This window comes from Dermochelys coriacea, chromosome 3, assembly GCF_009764565.3.
Source record: "Dermochelys coriacea isolate rDerCor1 chromosome 3, rDerCor1.pri.v4, whole genome shotgun sequence".
In the NCBI taxonomy this organism is placed as follows: domain Eukaryota; kingdom Metazoa; phylum Chordata; order Testudines; family Dermochelyidae; genus Dermochelys; species Dermochelys coriacea.
In genome coordinates, this window is record NC_050070.1 from 103,372,536 (window position 1) to 103,389,527 (window position 16,992).

Genomic DNA, 16,992 nt, shown 5'->3' on the forward strand with positions numbered 1-16,992 from the left:
GTGGATCTCTTGTGTGGACTGGTCCAGGCTGAGGTTGATGGTGGGATGGAAATTGTTGAAATCATGGTGGAATTCCTCAAGAGCTTCTTTTCCATGGGTCCAGATGATGAAGATGTCATCAATGTAGCGCAAGTAGAGTAGGGGCATTAGGGAACGAGAGCTGAGGAAGCGTTGTTCTAAGTCAGCCATAAAAATGTTGGCATACTGTGGGGCCATGCGGGTACCCATCGCAGTGCCGCTGATTTGAAGGTATACATTGTCACCAAATGTGAAATAGTTATGGGTGAGGACAAAGTCACAAAGTTCTGCCACCAGGTTAGCCGTGACAGTATCGGGGATACTGTTCCTGACGGCTTGTAGTCCATCTTTGTGTGGAATGTTGGTGTAGAGGGCTTCTACATCCATAGTGGCTAGGATGGTGTTTTTAGGAAGATCACCAATGGACTGTAGTTTCCTCAGGAAATCGGTGGTGTCTCGAAGATAGCTGGGAGTGCTGGTAACGAAGGGCCTGAGGAGGGAGTCTACATAGCCAGACAATCCTGCTGTCAGGGTGCCAATGCCTGAGATGATGGGGCGTCCAGGATTTCCAGGTTTATGGATCTTGGGTAGCAGATAGAATACCCCAGGTCCTGGCTCCAGGGGTGTGTCTGTGCGGATTTGTTCTTGTGCTTTTTCAGGGAGTTTCTTGAGCAAATGCTGTAGTTTCTTTTGGTAACTCTCAGTGGGATCAAGAGGCTACTAGGCAGCTCTCCAACACCACTTTCTACAAGCCATTACCCTCTGATCCCACTGAGAGTTACCAAAAGAAACTACAGCATTTGCTCAAGAAACTCCCTGAAAAAGCACAAGAACAAATCCGCACAGACACACCCCTGGAGCCAGGACCTGGGATATTGTATCTGCTACCCAAGATCCATAAACCTGGAAATCCTGGACGCCCCATCATCTCAGGCATTGGCACCCTGACAGCAGGATTGTCTGGCTATGTAGACTCCCTCCTCAGGCCCTTCGTTACCAGCACTCCCAGCTATCTTCGAGACACCACCGATTTCCTGAGGAAACTACAGTCCATTGGTGATCTTCCTAAAAACACCATCCTAGCCACTATGGATGTAGAAGCCCTCTACACCAACATTCCACACAAAGATGGACTACAAGCCGTCAGGAACAGTATCCCCGATACTGTCACGGCTAACCTGGTGGCAGAACTTTGTGACTTTGTCCTGACCCATAACTATTTCACATTTGGTGACAATGTATACCTTCAAATCAGCGGTACTGCGATGGGTACCCGCATGGCCCCACAGTATGCCAACATTTTTATGGCTGACTTAGAACAACGCTTCCTCAGCTCTCGTCCCCTAATGCCCCTACTCTACTTGCGCTACATTGATGACATCTTCATCATCTGGACCCATGGAAAAGAAGCTCTTGAGGAATTCCACCATGATTTCAACAATTTCCATCCCACCATCAACCTCAGCCTGGACCAGTCCACACAAGAGATCCACTTCCTGGACACTACGGTGCTAATAAGCGATGGTCACATAAACACCACCCTATATCGGAAACCTACTGACCGCTATTCCTACCTACATGCCTCTAGCTTTCATCCAGATCATACCACTCGATCCATTGTCTACAGCCAAGTGCTACGATATAACCGCATTTGCTCCAACCCCTCAGACAGAGACAAACACCTACAAGATCTCTATCATGCATTCCTACAACTACAGTACCCACCTGCTGAAGTGAAGAAACAGATTGACAGAGCCAGAAGAGTACCCAGAAGTCACCTACTACAGGACAGGCCCAACAAAGAAAACAACAGAACGCCACTAGCCATCACCTTCAGCCCCCAACTAAAACCCCTCCAACGCATCATCAAGGATCTACAACCTATCCTGAAGGACGAGCCATCGCTCTCTCAGATCTTGGGAGACAGACCAGTCCTTGCTTACAGACAGCCCCCCAATCTGAAGCAAATACTCACCAGCAACCACACACCACACAACAGAACCACTAACCCAGGAACCTATCCTTGCAACAAAGCCCGTTGCCAACTCTGTCCACATATCTATTCAGGGGATACCATCATAGGGCCTAATCACATCAGCCACACTATCAGAGGCTCGTTCACCTGCGCATCTACCAATGTGATATATGCCATCATGTGCCAGCAATGCCCCTCTGCCATGTACATTGGCCAAACTGGACAGTCTCTACGTAAAAGAATGAATGGACACAAATCAGACGTCAAGAATTATAACATTCAAAAACCAGTTGGAGAACACTTCAATCTGTCTGGTCACTCGATCACAGACCTAAGAGTGGCTATACTTCAACAAAAAAGCTTCAAAAACAGACTCCAACGAGAGACTGCTGAATTGGAATTAATTTGCAAACTGGATACAATTAACTTAGGCTTGAATAGAGACTGGGAATGGATGAGTCATTACACAAAGTAAAACTATTTCCCCATGGTATTTCTCCCTCCCACCCCACCCCCCACTGTTCCTCTGATATTCTTGTTAACTGCTGGAATTAGCCTACCTGCTTGTCACCATGAAAGGTTTTCCTCCTTCCCCCCCCTGCTGTTGGTGGTGGCTTATCTTAAGTGATCACTCTCCTTACAGTGTGTATGATAAACCCATTGTTTCATGTTCTCTGTGTGTGTGTGTATATAAATCTCTCCTCTGTTTTTTCCACCAAATGCATCCGATGAAGTGAGCTGTAGCTCACGAAAGCTTATGCTCTAATAAATTTGTTAGTCTCTAAGGTGCCACAAGTACTCCTTTTCTCTTGACTGAGGATCAGATATTCAAAGGTTTTTAAGTTCCTAAAGATGAAATTAGGTGCCTAGTGGGATTTTCAAAAGCCCCTACCTAAGCAAGCTTAACTATTGAAACCAATGGGAGTTATCTGGAAATTCCAAAGCCAGAAGGTACCATTGTGACTATCTGAAACGTTCAGGCACTTTTGAAAAATTTCATTAGGAGTTTATCTGCATCATTAAGCATTGAAATACCATTGAGAAATCTGATCCTCATTGACCAGTTGAGGATCTGGCTCATTTTAAGTAGCTCAGACATATGATTAGCAAGAAACTTGTTTTCAAGGAGCTCTACTGAATTAGGAGCTAAGGAAGTTCTTGGGGGCTCAGAGGAATCCCTTAGTTTAAAAAAAAACAAAAAACAAACAAACCCTCCTACGAAGTTGAATGGGAATTTCGGATGATTTCCCTCTCTGTGTGCGCTTGCTGGATAGTACTACAACATCTCTCCTAGATCATCCCTGCAGCAAGGGGACTTACCCCTGGTGCTCATAAAGTTACTTGTGAAGAGCATGTTATTTCCCTTGGGCTAGACCAGATCATAACAAATAGCAAGTATTTTTAAAAAATTCCCAGGGACGATACTCTGCCCTGACCCCAACGTCTTCATCCCCCACAACTCTCTTCACATTGTACAAACTGAACTCTGTCCTACACTATTAATGTGGCCAGAATAATTTCAGGAACAAGGCATAAACATTTCCTGTTAAGTGCAGCTTTCATGTAAGCGTACTGCCTCCTTTCCTAGTTATAGCTGTGAGAAGTCATTTTTGTTCCAAGGGGAGAACAAGAGAATCAGACCCTAAACCCTTCTCTCCACTGCACATGCAGCCCAAGTTGGGACACTGATTCAATCACAAGCTTTAGCCCATAGTTATAATACATGCATCAGTAATGTGCTGCCAATGAGCGAATATAGCTCCAATCTAGTATAGCATGTAGGTTCATGTGTAAAGCATCCTACTGACTACTTATGTGCTTTATTTAAACATGTGTATGTGCTTTTGCTGAGTCAAGTTATATGGGGGAAGATTTCTAGTTTGATCCTGTTTTATAGATGGAACCTTGGAAGACATGGTGCTGAAAGCAGGGGCCATAATTTTCTGCTATTTCATGGAATTGCTGGCTGCCAAAGAAACTATCCAACAGCTAGCCAGAAAATGAACTCAGAAGAAGGCACAATATTTGAATGGCCATGTTTATATTGGAATAGCAAGAGATGTCAGAATTTCACCATTAAACAAACAATGCATTTCTGGCAAGGTCCATCTTCATCATTTTAGCCACATTTGTCAGTCACAAATGAGCCACATGGTTAGAAGAATTCTTGCATTTGGACTTAAATGTATTTCCCCCCCCCCCCCCAATGTGTTATAGGAGTAAGGACCCTAATTTCCATGAAGATGTGTTTCTTAGGAATTCTGTGACTACTGTTTACAAATTACACTGGACATAAAATGGAATAGACAAAACATTTTAAATGAAATAATCAGCTGCACACTGCAATCCACTAGTCCTTGCTTTCTCTGCCCAGATCACCCCACATGTAGACATATACGTATTTTGATTGTCTGCAGATCACATTAGCAAGTGAGCATGTTAAGAAATCTGAGTAGGACAGGGAGCCTTTGACAAATTAACCTTGTTCTTGTCTCCCCTCTCTCACCCACTTATTTATTCTTACTGAGCTTTTGAAATACTTCAGTGGAGTATTTGTAATTGAGTGGAAAGACTCCTGATCCAAGATTGGTGCGCTAGATTGGTGCGCTAGATTTCATTTCCCCTGGTCTTCCACACACCACCATTATAGAACCCAAATAACCAGCTTTCACATGGAAGGAACAGATTGGTAAGAGGAAAAAAATTTAAATATATAAAATCCTGCTAAAGTTGTCCCCTAAATCTGAACAAAGCAACTAAGTGCAGGAACAACCACCCCACTATCTACCATAAAACCCCCCCCCCACAAATCTTTAGCTAGAATTCATAAAAAAGTATAATTTACATACACTTTGCAAATGATGTAGGAAGTTCTACTGTAAAATAATAGGAGGACTTGTAGCACCTTAGAGACTAACAAATTTATCTGAGCATAAGCTTTCATGAGCTACAGCTCACTTCATCAGATGCATGCTGTGGAAAGTATAGTGGGGAGATTTTATATCCACAGAGAACATGAAACAATGGGTGTTACCATACCACACTGTAAGGAGAGTGATCAGGTAAGGTGAGCTATTACCAGCAGCAGAGAAAAAAACCCAAACCTTTTGTAGTGATAATCAAGGTGGGCCATTTCCAGCAGTTGACAAGAACGTGTGAGGAACAGTTGAGGGGGGGAAATAGTTTTACTTTGTGTAATGACACATCCACTCCCAGTCTTTATTCAAGCCTAATTTAATGGGGTCCAGTTTGCAAATTAATTCCAATTCAGCAGTCTCTGGTTGAATTCTGTTTTTAAAGTTTTTTTGTTGAAGCATTGCGACTTTTGGGTCTGTAATCGAGTGACCAGAGACATTGAAGTGTTCTCCGACTGGTTTTTGAATGTTATAATTCTTGACGTCTGATTTGTTTATTATTCTTTTATTCATAAATAAATTAATTATTCATTTATTCTTTTACATAGAGACTATCTGGTGTGGCGCAGGTGAACGAGCCTCTGATAGTGTGGCTGATGTGATTAGGCTCTCTGATGGTGTCCCCTGAATAGATATGTGGGCACAGTTGGCAACGGGCTTTGTTGCAAGGATAGATTCCTGGGTAACTATTTCCCCATGTTTATTTCTCCCCCCCCTCACACGTTCTTGTGAACTGCTGGAAACGACCCACCTTGATCATCACTACAAAAGGTTTGGATTTTTTTTTTTCTCTGCTGCTGGTAATAGCTCACCTTACCTGATCACTCTACTTACAGTGTGTATGGTAACACCCATTGTTTCATGTTCTCTGTGTATATAAAATCTCCCCACTGTACTTTCCACAGCATGCCATCCGATGAAGCGGGCTGTAGCTCACGAAAGCTTATGCTCTAATAAATTTGTTAGTCTCTAAGATGCCACAAGTCCTCCTTTTCTTTTTGCGGTTACAGACTAACACAGATGCTACTCTGAAACCTGTAAAATAATAGCCTTGCATATCATTGTGGCTAGAAAGAAGGGAAGGGAACAACACTTTCTAAAGGTAAAGAAACTACACACTAGAACAATTTTCAAAACACTGTATGACTCGGTACAATATTTCACTGTGCATGATCAGTGGACAGCGAGCACAGCTAGTGCTGACACTACCATGTTCTGAAACCTGCCTGAGTTTGTTCCTAATGTATATTTCCAAGGCCCTGATTCAGAAAAACATCCATATACAGGCTTAAGTGCTCTCCCTGAACTTACACTTCCTGAACTGGGACCTTCGATAGGTAAAATATGCAGCGTTTAGCATCTCCTCGCAGAACTTTTTCCTTGCAACTTAATAAAGTGCTGGTGAGAGGCTTATGAACTTTTAATAAGGTTGTTGTTTTTTTTTTTAAGAAAATTAAAGACTACTTCTTGAACAGCTCACCATAGATTGGTGAAAGATAAAACAAAGCCAAGACATTATGCTCTATGCACATATTAAATACTAGTTACTGCATGTACTTTGAACAGTACATTATACAAAACTAGGGTATGACCCGAAGTTTATAGAAGTCTATGGAAAGATTCTTAGGCCTACAGGGAACTACTAATAAGCAGGCTACCACTAGAATACAAACTTTTCCACGCTACTCTGTCCTTATTTGCATCACTCTGGGCTAGATTTGCTAATTGTCATCTGCAGCTGTGCGATTCGCAGCAAAAGTTTCAAACTCTAGCACCTAATCTTTAACTGTTGCATTTTGTAATAAGAAGTTTTGAGATGTTCTTATTTAACTCAGTAATATTCTAAAGAGGAGACACATGGACTCTAAGACCCAGCATTGTGAAAAATCTCAGTGCTGGAAGGGTTTCAAAGAAACCAACCGCATGAGCATGCTAAGGCATAAGAGGCTATACAGCTCATCTAGGTTTGGTTTCTGGCTCCAAGTTGACAAAATTGGAATGTTTTTGATGCCTGCAGTAATATTAATGTCAATTATGTTGTGTACAAAGCTAGAAAATCTTACAATCCAAGTACAGTAAGATATTTCGTGCTGGTTGAAATAGCTGTCTGGAGGGACTAGTATTTTTGTGTGTTTCTTTTGTGCCTAGAATAATGGGGTTCCTGGACCATGATTGGAGCTCCCAGACAAGAATAAATACTACTACTACTACTACTACTACTACTACTGACGACGACAACTAACACACTGCTGACAACCCAGATAAGATTGGTCGGAAAACACTGATTACACAAATCTCTCTTCACATTTATGTGGATTATAAACATGGACTAGATTGTACATATACAGCCTGCTCTGAGATAGAGGCAACATCAAAGTAGCACTGCACCAGTAATGGATCAAGGAGGGAACTGTGTCTTTGCATGCCACAATTCTCTTCCTGCTTCGTTCAGGGAGGATATAGTCAGCTTCTGATATAAACCAGAAGCAGATTACTTCCCCCTCTGCACTGGTCAGCATGATGGTAGGTCAAACCTTGGCTCTACCCATTCTCCACCCCACCCACCTATGAGAAGAGAGCAGCATCCCTACAGAGGTTGCTCTTCTGCTGCACTGTTACTCATGGTGCAGGTAAGTCCACACAGGGAGGAAAGGGGGCACCTTGCTTCACTGTGATATTATCAGGGTGAGTCACAATCCTGTCCTATGGCTGGAATTATGACTTCTATATATCTAGTGCCTTCTAACACTGGCGGCTCATGTGTGTTTTCAGATGAAGCAGAAGTGGCAACCATTCACAGAGTTCCACGTTTGGGCTCAGCAGAAATGAGGGAGCTCATGGAAGGCCAGAGGGCCTTCAGCCTATTCAGCAGAAATTTGGTAGCCCCTAAAAATCATTTTAAGCCTTTCATAAACCCAAATGAAAAGCAAGCTTCATTTTAATACCCCTTTTAGCCCTGTCCCCAAGAGAACCTTCATCCTGATTTACTACCAAAATGGAAACATTCCTCTAATGGTTATGAAGACTTAAACAGCTGGTCTAATGTGATTACATTACTAATTACTTGATTTAATCAATTAAGAAGCTGGTTTTGACTGGCTGTATGTGACAGAATAAGTCTTGGGTCACCTCAGATGATGCATCCCCACAACCGTTACACTGCTCTGAAGTAGATGAAGCATGGAACTTCCTGACAAAATTTTCTTGCAAAAACTTTTGGCCAGTAACACACACTTTAGCAGGATAAAAGACACAGCAAAAAGGGAAGTTTCAGAGAGTGGAGCTATGGATCCTATGCTTGCAAGTACAGGGACTTGGTGAGCGTTGTGCTTGTTCCATCTATGTTTGTTCTCTGTGCGGGTTGTGTGGCTGGACTGTGGGTTTCCTGAACCATAAAGGTGAGTTTGCTCTGCTCTCCCAGCAACAAGGCCCTCACTGAAACACAGAACTATGAGTCTTAGTATATAAATCAGTTGCCAGGTGAACAGGACTTTAGAAGGAAGTGTGATTCCTGTTTTAGTTATGGATCTACAGCAGATAGCAGGCATGGATGACTAAACAACTACTGTCCCCTGCCGTGGATGTGCTCCGTTTTTCTTTCTGCTGGAAGACAGAATAGATTTCTGGAGTATGAAATGCAGTCTGGTGGCCATATAGGAGACGACATGGTCGGGAAGCATAAGTTGCAACTTCATGTAGAATTTGAGAGAATAAAGACTTCTTGGTTAACCAGATTTGGAAACATTGTCAAACACCAGAGGAAGGATGGGTGATGGGGGAATTGGACAGAGTAGAAAAAAAGACAAGACAGTAACTAAGAAGGTAAGAGCCAGAACTCATTCAACAACTAGAATCATCAAATCATTTCAGATACTCAACAAGTCAGCTACAGAAGAACTGGTCTCTGGAGGACTGGAATAGAGAACTACATGGGACATACTTGGTGTCCTTTTGGTATGAAATAAGCAACCAAGAGAGGTTCTGCAGCCACCCTAAGAATGTCAATATGCAATGCATCCTTGGCAACTCCCTATTAAGAAGGGCAGACAATTTGTCAAGGGACACACAAGGACAATTGTCTTCTTTGAGTGAAGATAAGAGATGTAACTGCAGGATTTGACAGGATTATGAAGTTGTCGGGCAAAACTCCATGGTATCATGGTGGCATGGCATCACATGGAATTACACAGATTACAGAAGACTTCAGGCAACTTGAAAGGGAGTAGAGGAAAAGGACAGTCTATGTGGTCTTCTCAAAGATCTCATCAGCCCAATGAGCGAGATAAAGCAGAAGATATTGCAGGTGCACAATAGGCTGCATGACTGGTGAGACGCTGAATGTTTTGGTTTAACATTGGACCACATTCCAGTGGGAGAGGGTAGTGCATGAACAGGACAGCCTCCATTGCAAAGGTAGCAGACTTCTTGGTTAGAGACTAGCTGAAACAGCTAGGAGAGCATGAAAGTACCAAAACAAGGGGAGGGACATAAGGGAGCAAATGCAGTACAAAACTCAAACTCAAGCTCTCATGAACAAATTGAACTGATGTGGAAAAGAACACAAAGAAAAGTTTTCAGTTGTTTATACACCAATGCTAGGAGTCTGGGTAACAGATTAAAGGAATTTAAAAAAAAAAATCTCATTGAGAGAAGTATATAATGGGCATTACAGAAACCTGGTGGAACAATTCAGTTGTCTGGTTATAAACTGCTCAGGAAGGATCAATTAGGTAAAAGGAAGGGAGGGGAGTCACTGTACATTAAAAGACACCGTTACCTGTTTTAGAATTATCAATAACTCAGAAACACAGGATCTCAAAATACATATAAATCAATGTGCTAATAAAGCCGAAGAGGGTCTACTGTTGCGGGGGTGTCTCTTACAGGCCACCAAATTCAGAGAACAGAATGAGTTAGTCCTTACAAATAGATGCTTAGCAGATTGACAAAAATGGTGTTGCTTTGGGAGGGAGTTCAGTTTAGGAGAAATATGCTGGATGCTCATGCAGTCAGTAATAAGTCATTCCAGGTATTACAATTTATAGATTTTTCTAACACAGAAGGTACTGCACTTGACATGAGGTAACTATTTTGGTCCTCATTATTCAGGGATCGAGACAAATTAGTCATTGGAATGGATATTGGTGGTTGTCTGGGGACTAATAATTATGTTCTGAATACATTCAATATAGGTTAACAGAACATTCCCAACCAGTTAAAAAAAAAAAAAGTGTGTGTGTATATATAGATATAGATATGTGCACACACACACACACACACACACACACACACACACACACACACACACACTTTGTGCTTCAAAGAGGGCTAATCTCTCAATGCTGAGGAAAACTATGAGTGAAATTGACTGTGGGGAAAAAAATTTAGACAGAAAAATGAGAATGAAAATTCGGAGTTCTTTAAGAAGAGCTTATTAGATTAACAAAAAGCCATGCAATCAAGAAAGTGGTCAACTTTAATTAAAAGTCCATCCTGGTCCAGTGTCAAAGTGGAGGCAGCAGTTTGAAATAAGTTTTTTTTTAAATGATATCCAAAAAGGGGACCTAGCAATCAATTTAAAGTTAGAAGTTTTGAGGTATAGAAAAATGTATAAGGAAAGCTAAAGATATCCATGCGGGGGGAGAGGGGAGGGGGGGGAAGAGGAGAATCTACAGCTGGCAGGGCTAAGGAGAGTAAGAAATGGTTTTTCAAGAATATTAGGAACTAAAAAAAAAAAAATCCAAACAATAGTAGGGTTTATGGGACATCATCAGATGAAGCTGGCAAAATTAATGATGCAGTAAAAGTTCAATAAATATTTGTTCTGTATTGGGAAAGAATCAGGATGATGTACAGTATTTGTATCTCATGAGGCTAATGAGCTACTTTCCAACCCATCATCAGGCTCTAGTAACTTATGCTGAAGAGTCCCAAAAGAGTTAAGGAGATCTTTGGCCAACAAATGTTAATTTTTAAATAAATATTGGAATACCAGGGAAATTTTAGAAAGCTAGAAGAGTACTAATGTTGTGTCAGTATTCCAAAAAGGGCAAGCAGTATGACCTGGGTAATTATAGGCCAGTTAGTCTGACATCAATCTTCAGAAAAATAATGGAAAAGCTGATACAAGACTCAACTGCTAAAGAACAGGAATATAATTAATTCCAGTCAATATGGTTTGTAGAAAATAGCTCGTCAGACAAACCTGATTTTTCTTTGATGACATTACAAGTTTGATAAAGTTAGTGTGTGTGGCCTCAGTGGATAGTCTCCATTGGTTGAAGATTCACATCCACAGTTAATTAAGTCTGTGGTTTAGCAATACTCTTGGATTCCTCATTGACATTAAGTTCTCACACACCAGTAGCTGTAAGTAATCTTTTCTGCCATCTCTGGTTGACTAGGAAACTCCATCCCATCCTAATGGACAATGACCAGGCCTCAATTATAAACGCCTCTGTCACCTCCTGCTTGGACTACAGCAATGTGATATACCTGGGCATGAAGCCTTCAGCATTCAGGAAATTCCAACTAGTACAGAACGCTGCCACACATTTCCTCAGCAATACAGGCTACCATGAATACTTGACACTGTCTTACCACAGAATTAATCCAGTTCAGGGTCTCAGTACTTATCTTCAAGGTGATCAGTGGCCTGGGCCCAGGATATCCAAAAGATTCCCTAAGCTCCAGAACGAAGACCTTTGTTGACAACTCTGTTGCTCAGGCACAATGGTACTTTCTACAACAAGGGGAAGCTCATCCGTTTGGGAGACGGACCTTTTCATTCTTTCAGAAACTAAGCATCATCACAAACCTCACCACCTTCTGATTCAAGTGCAGGGCTCATTTCTTTGACCTTGCCTTCTCCAACACATAGCAATGCATATGTTTAAACAAAACAAACCGAAAACCCTGCCAAAACAAGATATTCCACTGCACAAACTTCAATCCCTGGAGAGAAGATGAGAGAACAAAACACAATGACAGATTTCTACTGCACTGTGGTGAACATCACAAGAACCTCTATAGAATATACTTCACCTATTGTTAGGCATTTAATTTAAATAATGCACAATGTTCTGATTAAAAAGTGAGCGCTGTGCTATATCAATAAAGCACATTTTGAATGGATTAAGATATGGCTAATTGACAGGTCTCAAAGTAGTTGTCAATAAGGGAAAGAGTCATTGAATGTCACCCACAGTCAGTGATGACTCCCCATTGGCAACGAGTGAATTCTGCAGGTATCAATAGTATTAGGCCCAACGTTATTCAACATTTTCACCAGTGAATTATATTAACTTCCCAAAGTCACTACTGATAAAGTTTGTGGATGAGTCAAAGATTGGCAGAATGGTAAATGAGGCATACAACAGTCCTACGGAGCAATCTGGATTCAAACATAAATTGTTATATATCTAGGAACGAGGAATGCAGACTGTGACGGGTTTGGTCACAGAGATCCCTTTGGGACTGTCACCTCACATGCTGAAATTACCTCTGAGCCCATTTTCCCTGCCAGATTGGGACTCCAGAACCCTGCCTTGTTGAGTCAGACACTAGGCTAGCCTGCTGCAACACAGACCCAACCAGACCCCAAAGCTGCAGACTTTAACCAAAAATTGCTCAGCAGGTCACCTATCTCCAGCACCCAGACACCCAGTTCCCAATGGGATCCAAACCCCAAATAAATCCATTTTACTCTGAATAAAGCTTATACAGGGTAAACTCATAAATTGTCCATCTTCTATAACACTGATAGAGAGATAAGCACAGCTATTTGCTCCCCCAGGTATTAATCACTTACTCTGGGTTTAATAAAATCACTTTTGTTTATTAGTAAATATACAAAGTAGGATTTAAGTGGTTCAAAGTAATAACAGACAGAGCAAAGTAAGTCACCAAGCAAAATAAAGCAAAAACATGCAAGTCTAAGCCTAATACATTAAGAAATTGTTTACAGGTTAAAAAAAAAAAATCTCACCTTCAGATGTTCCAATAAGATTCTTTCAGACTAAACTCCTTCCTAATCTGGGCCCAATCCTTTCCCCTGGTACAGTCCTTGTTAGTTCCAGCAGACATCTTAGGTAGAAAACAGTGGTGTTCACATGACTGGCAGCCCCCTTTGTTCTGTTCCACACCCTTTTATAGTTTTGGCACAGGAATCTTGTGTCTCTCTGACTCCCCACCCCTCCTTCTAAATGGAAAAGCACCAGGTTTAAGATGGATTCCAGTTTCATGTGACATGTCACTGTAAGATCTCATTCTTCATTACCCAAAGGCTGGCCCACATGTACACAGGAAGGCTTGCAGGTAAATAAACCATCTACAACCAATTGTCCTAGTCAATGGGAGCCATCAAAATTCTAAGCCACCATTAATGGCCCACACTTTGCATAATTACAATAGGACCTCAGAGTTATACTTCATATTTCTAGCTTCAGAAACAAGAATGATACATACATACAAATAGGAGGAATATATTCAGTAGGTTACAACCTTTGTTATGATACCTTACAGGAGACCTTTTGCATAAAGCATATTCCAGTTGCATCATATTCACACTCATAAGCATATTTCTATAAAACATATGGAATGCAACATCACACAGGCCATACTTACTGAATGGGAAACTGTGTAGAATCTTGAGAGGCCATCTAGGTCTTGCCTCACAGTGGGAGGGAATGGACAAGTATACCCACCCCATCCCTGAGCCGTGTTCATCCATGTTCTTAGAAACCTCCAGTGACGGTGATTCTGCAACCTCTTGGTAACCTATTCTATGAACTCCTTTTACTGGCTATTCTTGCACACACACACCTTTACCAAAGTTTCCCCCTCCATGTGGATATTTGATGCATATTTGGTTGTGGTAGCACCACAGACCAGCAAATCTCCAAAGAGGCAGATATTCTATGTAGAAATTCATGAAGCAACTTCCCTTCTGTGCAGAATAGAGTCTTATATAAATTCTTAGCAATGTGTAAATATAGGTGTCACCAATAATCACCACTAACTGCAAAAATTGCTCAATTACAATATTTTTATGACAATAGCAACTTTGTCACTTATTTTACAATTTCAGAGTCAAAGTGAACAAGTGCAATGAATTACATCAACTGATTATGTTATTTGACTATTATGAATAGAGATTGGGAGTGGCTGGGTCATTACATACATTGAATCTATTTCTCCACGTTAAGTATCCTCACACCTTCTTGTCAACTGTCTCAATGGACCATCTTGATCATCACTACAAAATTTTTTTCTCCTGCTGATAATAGCTCATCTTAATTAATTAGCCTCTTGCAGTTTGTATAGCAACTTCCACCTTCTCTGTATGTGTGTATATATCTTCTTACTATATGTTCCATCCTATGCATCCAATGAAGTGGGCTGTAGCCCACAAAAGCTTACACTCTAATAAATTTGTTAGTCTCTAAGTTGCCACAAGTACTTCTTTTTACTATTCATAAAAGTGTTTCTAATATCTGTTACATAATTAAGATGATTAAATTATGTCATTTTTCCTATTCTTAATTCAAACAAACCAACGTTCCTATAGACATCTTCATTTGTAGCCATCATAATTTCTGTGAAAACATTGGATTTGCCGCAGATTGGCTGAATATTGTTTTTTGTTGATTTGTACATGCATATTGCATGTTTACTAACAAAAACACAATAAAAACTGGGGTAATATGTTTGTCAGATCTGAATAAAGGCTCACCACTGGGAGTGGCATATACTCAGAGATTCATAGAAAAGTAACAGTCACAGGACTGTGCATGTGGGGTTATTCAATATGTATTTTGTCATACAGACAGTCTGAGTCTAGCTCCTTATTCAAAGGGAAAGCATAGCATGGAACTGGAGTGGAGGTATATTGTTGGGAAACATACCACACAAGAACGAAGCTTTGGGTCAGAGAGTGAGTTGTCCCAGCACATTCAGAACAATTTGATATTCATGGGGACGTCACTTCGGGCAATCTGAGATGCATTGTGTGATGCACAGCAAGTCAAAGTCCAGCTGCTTGTAATTAAGTAAAATAAATAATTCATAATTTAAACATAACACATTCATAAAATTTCTAAAAAGTTCATCTTTCTGATATATTTAAATAATTTTGACCTTTGAATAAGGAGCTGGAACCAGGAACTAACTTCAGTCCCTCGCTTTTCAGACTACGTATGGGAACCCACATTATACAGTTTCCTTCAATGCCCTCTAACCTGCAAGAAGGGCCAAGAAATCCCTTAAAAAAGACAAGATACTACTATAAATTAGAAGAGTTTTCAATATACTGTTAGGTTTCAGAGTAGCAGCCGTGTTAGTCTGAATTCGCATAAAGAAAAGGAGTACTCGTGGCACCTTAGAGACTAACAAATTTATTAGAGCATAAGCTTTCGTGAGCTACAGCTCACTTCATCGGATGCATTTGGTGGAAAATACAGAGGGGAGATTGATATACACACACACACACACAGAGAACATGAAACAATGGGTTTTATCATACACACTGTAAAGAGAGTGATCACTTAAGATAAGCCATCACCAGCAGCGGGGGGAGGGGGAGGAGGAAAACCTTTCATGGTGACAAGCAAGGTAGGCTATTTCCAGCAGTTAACAAGAATATCTGAGGAACAGTGGGGGGGGTGGGGCTTATGCTCAAATAAATTTGTTAGTCTCTAAGGTGCCACAAGTACTCCTTTTCTTTTTGCAATATACTGTTGTTACTCCTGTACTGAGCTCAACAACTTGTGTTGACTTCTGCATATTTACCAGAAAGGCTTCTGTTATGTTCACAGCATACGCACCAAAATTAGATAAAAAACAAATACTTCTGCTAGGAGGTTCTCATGTACACTACTTTATTTCTTAGTATTCAGAATAAAAACACAAGAATCCCAAACCAGACAAAACAGGCTGTTCCTTAAGACAACTCACCCATTGCTTTAAACTGTCTCTTTCCAGACTGATTCAGACTAGTTTCCACACTTCACTACAGAGTCCCTAGCTTACAAGCCAAACCAGGAAGCCTCAATTCCCCTTCTCTTAGAATGATAGCTTGCAATTCTAACAGAGTCCTCAATACACAACAGCTACCATTTACACCCTATCAAATGTTATGTCTTCAGGTAACCCCCTTGGGATAAAGGTAGGCACATCACTTACCTCATTTGTCATTCCCTGAGCAGTGACAATCCTGTGGTCCAGTTGCAAGGTATGGGGTGCAGTCCTCTTGCTATCCCTCTTAAAAAGCCCACCCTGTTCCAGGGGTTATAAAACAGTTCAAACAAGATATTTTCACAGCTTACCAGTCTCTAGGCCTCCACCCACATGCAAGAGAAGGAGAAGCAGTCTTTCAGACTGAGCAAATCTCAGCTCCTAACCTTCTGCCTGGCTAATGGCCAAGGCTTAATCCCAGGGTTTCAACAGAAGAAACAAACTGGCCCTTCTTTTCTCAGAAGGCACATGCTGGCAGTGCTCTCAAACTATTCTTCAACACATAATCCTAACCTGGAAGCGCTAGCTCAGTTTGTTTTAGCATACCGTTCCTAGGCTTGACAAACTGCACAGGTGCAGTAGGTTGGGGCTGATTGTGACCACAGGCATTCTTTAACCCCTTTTTGACTGGTGTATATGGGGGAGGGGGTAATCTGCTCCACCACACACCCATATAAAGTAGATGTGAAATGCTACTATTATTTGCACAACTGTAAGTGGCTTCACAAGGCAGTGTAGAACCAGACCCAAAGTAGTCAATTCTTGGTAATTTTTCCTCGTGTTTCACATACTCAGATACTTATATTGATTTAATTCTTATTTTTCAGTCTATATGTATAATGTTTGTAATATAAAAAATAGATAAATGTTAAGTATTATTTCATGAGTAGAAGGGTTAACAATTTTTCCACCAAATCTTTTATTGGATAGAAAATGGCAAAGGAAATTTTTGCAAAACACATTCCATTTTCTTAGAAAATTGTTTTTTGTTTTTTTTTAATTTTTAAGTTGAAAATATTCAGTGTTTGGTTGTCAAACACCAGGAAAAAAAATCTGTTTTAAAAAATGTTT

At 40.8% G+C, this 16,992-nt stretch overlaps 1 long non-coding RNA gene across 4 annotated transcripts in view; it reads right to left on the reverse strand.

Moving 5' to 3' along the window:
- Positions 1-16,518, reverse strand: part of LOC122459355 — a 58,774-nt gene extending 42,256 nt beyond the window's left edge. For 2 of the 4 annotated variants that reach the window (XR_006279978.1, XR_006279979.1), the window contains exons 1-2: positions 16,086-16,503; positions 14,814-14,943 (exon numbers count right to left, since the gene is read on the reverse strand). This is a non-coding gene — a long non-coding RNA (uncharacterized LOC122459355). Of the gene's footprint in view, positions 1-11,269; positions 11,276-14,809; positions 14,944-16,085 lie in introns of all 4 variants that reach the window. The other 2 variants (XR_006279977.1, XR_006279976.1) reach the window with 2 other exon arrangements.
- Positions 16,519-16,992: the final 474 nt, after the last annotated feature.